We start from the raw sequence: 9,528 nt of genomic DNA, 5'->3' as shown, positions 1-9,528 counted from the left end.
GTCGGAATCCTACAGTGAACAACTTGATGATGACAATTAAATAGTTATCAGAAAGCATATAACAACAACCTAGTGTTCTACAACTATGCTGATTCAGGTTACCTGCAAAACTCTAAGTTTACTACTATCCAGAACTACATACAAGTTTGTGATATTATGATGGCTGACTAATTCTGTAATTCATCAAAACAAATATATTGATTAAGAAATAGTAGTGCGAGCCATGTGTGCGACCATCATCCCTGATGTCGACGTCAAGATCAGGGAGATGACCGAGTAGGAAGCGGGAGAAATGGGACATGGTGAAAGTAATTCGCATCTAACTGAATCCTCTCTACTTCTGAATCCAATTGTTGGACCATGAATGATTAAGAAATTATCTGGTCAGGCAGACTCTGATTTCAGGCATTGCTTGGCTGAAGCCCTGCAATCATGCTTGTGTGAATGACACGGGCAGGCAGTGGTCTGATTTTTTTTTAGTTCCTACGAGTCCTAGTAAAGAACAGAAGCATGTGTCATTATTTATATAAGAGAAGTTTTAAAATATATGTTGGACAGTTGTGCAGTTCAGTCATTCTATCTTAAAGGAAAATAATATCAGCATGGCTTGCAGTCTCATGAGAAAGGACTGATTTATATTTATAAAAATTCTGAGATATTGACAATACTAATATACTAACAACATCATATTGTGATGGCTACTGACCTATTGTAATAGGCATAATTACTAAACAATTGTTGCACTTATGGTGATTGGGGAGATACACCAGAACGTGTTAGCATTTTAGTAGTCTATTAAATTATTTGACTGAAAACTTCATGACTTAGCTGCCTTCTTTTCCTGACAATTTGGACATGAAATTTAGTGAACATTGACAATGTCTGTTGTTACCTTATTCTCACCGGCGCTCCAAATCATTGCCGTTGGTACTGTTTCAACTGTCTCCAGCCCTACTGTTAACAAATTATAGGCACCTACAAATACAAAGCAGAAATGTAGATGCTAAACCAAGAATATCAGAACACATGGAAGCAAGCAGAACACCAGATTGATGCAATCATGATTCATGAAAGAGCACCATGAGTCCTAACTTAATATAAAACAAGACAAACTATTTAGCACAATGTGATTGCTAAAAAAACCGAAAAAACATGCTTGTACCTCAATCACTCTATAATGACCTGTCCATCGAGACATAAAAGACATACATATTATTATTTTTTAAATAATTAAGGTATATGAAACATGGATGTCATTAATTCAGAACTGAAATGATATATAGCTATATAAAATTATATTGTCTTTGTTCTGCTTTGTTTTTAAAAAAGTATTATATACACTCAGTTTAATTTTCTAAGCACTAATAATGAAATCATTTAGATTTGTTCTGTTCAATTGAATAACCAAACAAAAATAGCGATAATTATTTAGCTGATTTAATCAAACCCTAATTATGATGTATTTTTATATAGCTATATATCATTTCAGTGCTCACACCAAGCAGCTTTGCCTCGATGTAAAGCAGACGGCCCCGAAATAAATAAGAACGGTTTGGTCCCAAATTAGTATGAACGGTTAACTGATTATCAAGCTAAATAATTTAGTTGAGGGATATCAAACATGGATATGTACCTTAATTAATTAAAAACATATTCAATTATTTTAAAACTGCAATCATGCCATGTATATAGTATCAGATTTTTCCACAAAGAAAGGAATGGTAAGGAGGCAGACCTAGACTGTAGGTAGCCCTGGCCAATGGTGTTGTGACCAGCCCTGAACGACTTGTGCTAGCTGCTAATGCACTGTTGCCGGCGGCAGGTTCGTGGACGGCGAGGCTTGCGTTGGAGATGACGTGAGGCCTGAGGGAGCAGTGATGAACTAGAACCACAGAGCCTGCAAATCTGGGACCTTAATATATTAGAAATCACACGGATGGCATTGATCCTCACGGAGACAAGAGGCAGAAAAGAATGATTAATTAAATTAAGCAGTACATGAATTTTCAGTATACAGTTAAAATAGGATTGACGATCACGGTATACCTTAGGCCAATCGTGGGAGGACCAACGACTGGCTATGGAACAGTCATGCAGTCCACTGGACAAGGGATCCGAGGCGGGTCAGGTGATCGTGGTGATGCATGGTACTCGTCTCCTCCTGCCATCGAGAGAAATCACTGTGTATTGGATAGACGGAGGTCGCCGTCGGTGGCTGGCCGTATCGCCGAGGTGGGATGATCAGGGCAGCAGTCACTCGCAGGCCCATGGTGAATGGTTGTTCACTATAGGTGGCCCCTTGTCAAGGCTGGGAGTGGGAGGTGAAGGAATTATCGGTGTCGAGCTCAGGTGGCAAATGAGGAACGACGACAGATGGGCGTGGAGAGGTCCTAAAAGAAAAGAAAAGAAAAGATGGATAGGGTGTCCACGATTTCGGAGCAGTTGATTTTGCATGCGGGCATGTGGCCGATTTGTGAGGGGCGCTGATCTTGCGTGGTGCCGATTTTGCATGGAGGCGCCTGTAGCTGATCGTGAGCAACAGAAAAGGAGAGGAAATCAGAAATATTCGGAGGAGGCGTGGATCCTAATGGGGAGAGACAGACCCAAAATAAATGTCACACCAAAAAATATCCACGCTTTGTTCTTTTTAGTTGTAGGAGATTGTAGGAGATGTATAAATATATAGAATACTTTCATCGGAGCAAACTTTCAAAAAAATCAGAAATTTCATTTCTTCTGATATTCCTATCTACCTGCTTAAGCATTCATATTTGTACTAGGTAGCGTGCCCGTGCATTGCTATAGGACAGTAAAACTTTTGTACTAAAAACACAAGGATCGCACGATAAAATAACAATACTGTGAAAATGTTAAAGTGACATTTAATCCAAAAAGCAAAATTCATGAAATTAACATCGTCACAGAGTGCGCGGCGTCGTAGGCTCACCTACTCGGTAAGGGCCGAGCGACAACCTTGCCCATACCTATAACAATCCAAAACTTAATGCATTAACCATGAATTTATGAGTAATCAAGTATGTTTTAGAGAAAGAAGAATCGACGTGGTAAAGATAGAAAGGATAAATAGATCAACAGAACTATCAGAATTGTCATGAACTCTTTAAGGTTTTTCCTAAGCAGCTAGTTCTCAGTTTACTATACAATGTCAAATGATTTGTGCATCCACCGGATAGCAATCTGGACACTAATAGACTTCGATCACATTAGAGAAGTTACCGATGCTAGACCTTAATCTTTGTCCAAAAAAATACAAAAGATATGCCCTATAGCAATCGTTACCTATGTGGCTGGTGTATAGTAGTCACCGATGGTACTTCTCCTTATCATTGGTCGCTCTTGGAGGCTGCAACTTCACGTCACCATTGAAATTGTAACATTCAACATTCAAGAAGAGAAGCACTACTGCAACATTCAAGCGGGGTATCAGCATGCTGCAAAAAATCATGGAATCACAAGGAATCTGATAGAGCAGGGGAAGCTTGCACGGGTCAGACGAGAGGAGAAGCACTGGGCATGATGGGTTATCATGTGGGCTGAGCATGCTAGAGTTGTAGTTGTTGCTTGCCTGACTGGAGCCACGAAAGGGGGAGCCACCCCTATGATGCCCATGGAGAGGGGAAGGTTGAAGTAGCTAGATCAGGGGCCGCACCGCCGCCAGGGGCTGCCGAGCACGTGGGTTTGGCTAGGCTGTCACCGGGGGCCATGGAGCTCGATGGCCTAGCCGCACCTTATCAAGCTAGGGAGGAGGGAGGAGGAAAGGGCGTACCTTGTCGATCTGCTCGCTCCTCATCCCGCTCGATCTGCTCGCCCCTCATCTCGCTCGAGGCTCCTCCTGCCTACCAACCGGATCTAAGGGGGCACCGCCGCCGCCGGTGCCGCTATGGGGTGGCCATGCCATCACCCCTACACCTTGCTGTGCATGTCCTAGGAGTCGCCGCAGGTGCTGGTGGCATGGTGGGATAGGCCAGACCTAATGGCAGAACGTAGAACCCCAGCATCTGATGTTGAACCTTCCCAGCTAGTGGAAACATAAACGAAGTTCAGGTCAAAGTCACATGCAAGCATCACATTTTGAGAAAGAGTTCCTTTTCTATTCCGATACGGTGCTGCTTTACTTGCATTGATTGTGATTGGAACATGAGTCCCATCTATCGCTCCTAAGCAGTTCAGCAAGGGAGAGAAGAGGTGCTATTTGTAATTAGCATATGTAAGAAAAAGGTAAGAATTTTAAAATAGTACATATATTTGTTATATGTACCTGAAATAAGGTGCAAAATGTGGATTGTCGATATTTTCCAATGGGTCTCAGATGATGGGGGCTTCACAAAATCAAAAGGCAATGAAGAGATTGCATCAAAGGTTGCTGCGATATGTCTATGTATTGTCTCTCCACTGTGCTGAAACCTATCACACAATGCAGTAAAACTTGCATTTTGCGCAAGCATGTACATGAACATTGCTGGTTGTTCTTCTACAGTAACCCCTCTTGTATTCTTTAAAAGTCCTCTTGAACTAAGGTAATCTGCAAGTGCTTTGAAAATCCATGGCTCCATATGCAAATTATGATAAGAACAATGTGGATGGCCCTCAAGAAGTTCACGTGTATATTCTGAACCACTAAACTTTGAAGTGTAACATGGAGTTCTTGTTCTAGTTCTGATAGAAGCTAAATATAGCACCGGAAAAACAAGCATCATCATTTCATCATCTTCTTCTTCCTCAAATACAGTTTCAGCTCTTTTATTATAATCCATATCCACTAACTGGACATATCTATATGAAATACCTAATGAAATAGGCCATGAGAATTGAAAAAAGGGAACATTGCAAAGCAAAGCATGACCAAACAGCCTATATGTAGCACACTGCACACTTCCTCTGAAGTTATACATGTGAATGCAAAAACAACAAGAATGCAGGCTGCAGTGTTATCCTAGGCTAATGCGGCTCTACACAAAATGCACAAGTACTCCCTCTGTTTCTGTTTTCAAATATATGATGTTTATAACAAGCTAATTACTTCATAATATATATCTAAAAAATGAAAATGGAGGGCAAGAGTGGACAGTGAGCTACTTCATAATATATGTCTCTTAGATATGTCGTGTGCACTTGCACTCTAGATCAGTTTCTTTCCCTTCCACCTCTTCTAATCGCATATACGTATATGCAGTCATGCACGCACATTGTAGATAGCTTGCACACACATTGCTTCAATTTATTCTTCTCATGAGAAGCTGCATGCTTCTGTCAGGACCAAAATACTTGGCGTCCATGCGGATACCTGCCGAAGTCGACAATGTTTGATCAGAGTTCACATGTTCTTATTGCAGCAGCTACAAATCTAACGTACGACAGCAATGCCATGGGAGCAGCTTCAGCTTACATATCATCTACCAAACATATCTAAGATACATGTCTAATGCATAATCAGCAAAATCGATTGGTCCCAATTATTCAACCGTGCATTGGGGAAACATACAGAGCTGCCATGGAAACATACATAGCTGAATTATTCAACTTCAATTTGGTTTCAATTTCAACAGTGCCATTTCACTCCTCATTCAGATAGGTTTCACACATAATCAGCAAGTGCAGACAAAGAAGCATGTGCAACACATCCAGATTAGCTCCTCATTCAGATATGTCTCACACATCCAGCATCCAATGCAAGAAGAGATAGGGATTAGGAGAGGAAGGTACCTGCCGCACGGCCATCCTAGCCCCCACGCGATGCAGCTAGGGCCCACCGTGCCCACGCATCTGGCCACTCCGAGGCTGAGCTCGCAAAGCTTCGCTGGAGATGGGAGGCCGCCGTGAGAGGGAGCGTCACCGGCAAGGGAGGAGCGCCGCCGTCGCCGGCGAGGAAGGAGCACCACCGCCGCCGGCGAGGGAGGAGCATCGCCGCGGCCGGGAGGGACGAGCGTCATCAGCCGTCGGGGGGAGGGAGCGCCGTCAGGCATCGGGTCACGAGAGAGACGAGGGGGGATTTTTCTTTTTTTATTAGCCACGGTATCGTAGGGGGCGGGGTGGGCAGACGGACAAACCAAAACAAATATCGCAGGGGTCGATGCATGGTTATTGTTTCCTTCCCTGCATGTGGCCTTAGATGATCGATTTGTTTCCTTCAAAGCAGGCAGGGATCCTTTGAAGAACATCAACGTACCTCCCTTCCAGAGCAGCGTGATTTCGATGCATGATTCCTTTCATGCATGTGGCCTCATGTGATCGATTTGTTTTCTTCAAAGCAGGCGGGGATCCTTTGAAGAACATCAACGTACCCCCCTTCCATAGCAACATGATTTCGATGTATGATTATTGTTTCCTTCCATGCATGTGGCCTCAGGTGATCGATTTGTTTCCTTCAAAGCAGGCGGGTATCGCGGGCGTGGGCAGACGGACGAAATAAAACAAATGTCGCACAAAAAATATCCACGTTTTGTTCTTTTTAGTTGTAGGAGATTTTCCTGTACAGTTCCTTTGCTGGCCAATTCCTTTTCAGGCCTGGCCACATGTTATATATAGTAGAGATTTAAAACACTCTTATTTCTTCGACGTGCACCACTGTCCTGGTTGAGTACTCTTTACTGCCGTTGCCGCTCTTCTCCCTTGCTGTGGCAGATAAAAATGAAAGTTGGGGTACACTGTTGCCGAGACCCAAGACTAACTCAACTGCTTGTTCGTCCAGGACCCATACAGCAGAGGATTTGTACCTTCAAATTGAGTTCATGAGATTTCCTCTTTGGCCAGCCTGTATTATTTTCTCTGCCTTCAAAATACTACTCTATTTAGTGAGACTCTACAGACATTACATCCTTCAGTTTCATGATTAAATGTTCGTCCATTTTAGTTAGCCTACATGCAATTGCGCATATGCAGTGGCCAGGCAGACTCATAAGTTTCGGATTTTAGTAGGCCAATGTAATGTGATGGCTCTAAAATCTGAGTGTTGTATAGAGCTCAAAAGAACCTATTAAACATATAAACGTAGAGATGGTGGCAATTGCTCATTCAACAGCTAATTTTAGGCTGAGACTCCAGAAGCACAGGCATCTGGTTCTATAGCATATTTTTTTCCTGCATTTTTGCAATTGGTACTGATCTTTGGGCTGCTACGTTACTGAACTTTAGGCTGCCGTCAACTAACTTTCAATTGATAAATCCGATTTGTGTTTGGTTCCCTGAGCATTTGCCACAAGCCAGGACAAATGAGAACTAAAATATATTCTCAGATGAAACGGCTGGAGTTAGGATGGGTTGATTAGTAAGTAGTCCTGACAAAAAGATTGTTTCTGATCATATTTTAGCTTTTTTTTTGTTTGTGCATGTATTATATTTTTTTCTATTCCATTAATTTTTCTGTGACCATGATATTGCTGTTAGCATGCTGTGAGCCTAAATATTCTTTCTGAACTGAATATTGTAGCTTCTATATATTTTTTTCTGAAAATTGATTATCACCGTGCAAGCTATGACTTCTCTGAAAATGTCACTGTGCAAGCTATGACTTCACTGTGCGAATTGAATGTCAGTGTGATCTTGTTCGCTTCCCTGCATCTCAGACTTATTATTGTTTGCCATTAGTCTATACTAATACAGCCTTATGTATCCTTCTTTTCCAGTAATGTCAGGTGCTGCGACATACACTCTCTGAATAGTTAGTTTCTTTACTGTCCATACCTCATTTAGCCAAAATGAGATTGTCTATCAATTCAATCAGTTGCCTGCTACATCATTTATAATTTTACTGAAATGATCAGATGGTTAGGCGATAATTGTCCGAACTCCACACTCTCAGAGATAATTCCCCCCGTTCTGATTTAGTATACATGTATTTTACTTTCTACAATATTACAAGGATTTTAATGGCTTATTAACTGCTCTTGTGGACATCATGTAGTGGTGTGTTTATGCCTCGTTCCAAGCTGGGAAAGCGACGGCGGGACTCAATGAAGAAGCTGGGCCTTGGCCTCAACTATGTGTAGAAGGTTCTTTCAGCCCACCTAGCATCGATTTCATCTTCTTCTTTGTCATCATCCAAGAAATTTCTCTGTACTCATGTAAGCTTGTGTTGGAACTTACCGGAGCCAGTGATCTTGTCCTATAAGTAGTGAGTGCTTTGAACGCATGCTCTACCTAGGTAAGGGGATTCAAGGGTACATCCTATGCTAGAAAGATGGAGGTCGAGCCCAAGGTGAAGCAGGCATGCATACAGTTCACTATCTTCTTTATTCGCTCAATCTGCTAATGCCAATAAGGTTTGTCATAGGTGGATTCCTGACTTGTACAGTTTTATAAAACTATTTTCTTATTCATGAGGTTGTAATTTTCATTTAGGTTATGGTACAAAAAATTAGTGGATGAATGCTAAACTTTTAGGTGAATTGGATTGTGAAAGCATCTAGGCTCCTAGTTGGGTTTCGGTGATTAATGACGACACGAGATTACTGTGACTAACGTGTGTTTTGCAGAGGTAACTTGAGTTAGGTCATGGTAATGATGATTGTTTGGGCAATTATGGTTTTCATGACCCTATCGATGGAAACCATTTCGGTTTTCAAAGGATAGACGACAATGTTAAGGACGGACTAGTTCTAAGTATCGTTTGGCGTTGGAGAGACACTTAGAGTATTTTATGACTTTATTTTTCATTTGGCCATACTATTAAGGGGGTATGAACTAGTAGCTTGACCTAGGTGAGTCTAATGGGTTAGGTGTGGTGCACACTTATCAAACTTAGCACTAGGCAGCTCAGGAATAGCCCTAAGATCAATTGGAGTCAAATTCTTTCAAAAAGGATTTTGAATTGGAAGTGAATGGAGGGTCAAATGATTGATCGGACGCTGATTTAGTGTTGACCAGACTCACAAGTGCTGCGTCCGGTCAGTGTTCAGCGCGAACACTGTTTTTTTTCAAAACTAACACTTTTGGCCGTGCCTATTGCCATGGCACGGCGAAATGCCTATGCCGCGCCATGCATGGTGGCACAGTAGGAGGCTGATGTGGCGACTACCGGGGCTGCTGACCGGTGACGTGGCAGGGTCTGTCGCGCCACCGATCTTAGCCCGGCACTGACGTGCCACGGTGCATGGCGCGATAGGACCAGATAAATATAGCGAGCGAGCCCACCCGCACACCGCGCAGCGCCCGCCCACTGCCGTGCAGCGCCCCGCCGCCAACGCCCGCACGCGCCCGGACGGCAGCCCGCCCGCACCGGCCACGCCCGCCCACTCCTGCCGCGCAGCGCCCGCACCGGCCGCGCCACGAACGTTGGCACGTCACGGCCGCCCGCTCATATCAAGGTACCTCCCTCTCAATTTTATGTTATTAGGATTGTTATTGATTTAGGATAGTTAGTGATTTAGGATAGTTACATTAGTGATTTAGGATAGTTAATGATTTAGGATAGTTAGGGTTTTATGATTGTTATTGCTTTAGGATAGTTAGTGATTTAGGATAGTTAGTGATTTAATATAGTTAGTGATTTAGGATAGTTAGGGTTAGTGA

The sequence above is a fragment of the Miscanthus floridulus genome, chromosome 7, assembly GCF_019320115.1.
Source record: "Miscanthus floridulus cultivar M001 chromosome 7, ASM1932011v1, whole genome shotgun sequence".
NCBI classification, from domain to species: Eukaryota; Viridiplantae; Streptophyta; class Magnoliopsida; order Poales; family Poaceae; genus Miscanthus; species Miscanthus floridulus.
The sequence above is the reverse complement of the archived record's forward strand: the minus strand, read 5'-3'. Positions refer to the sequence as shown.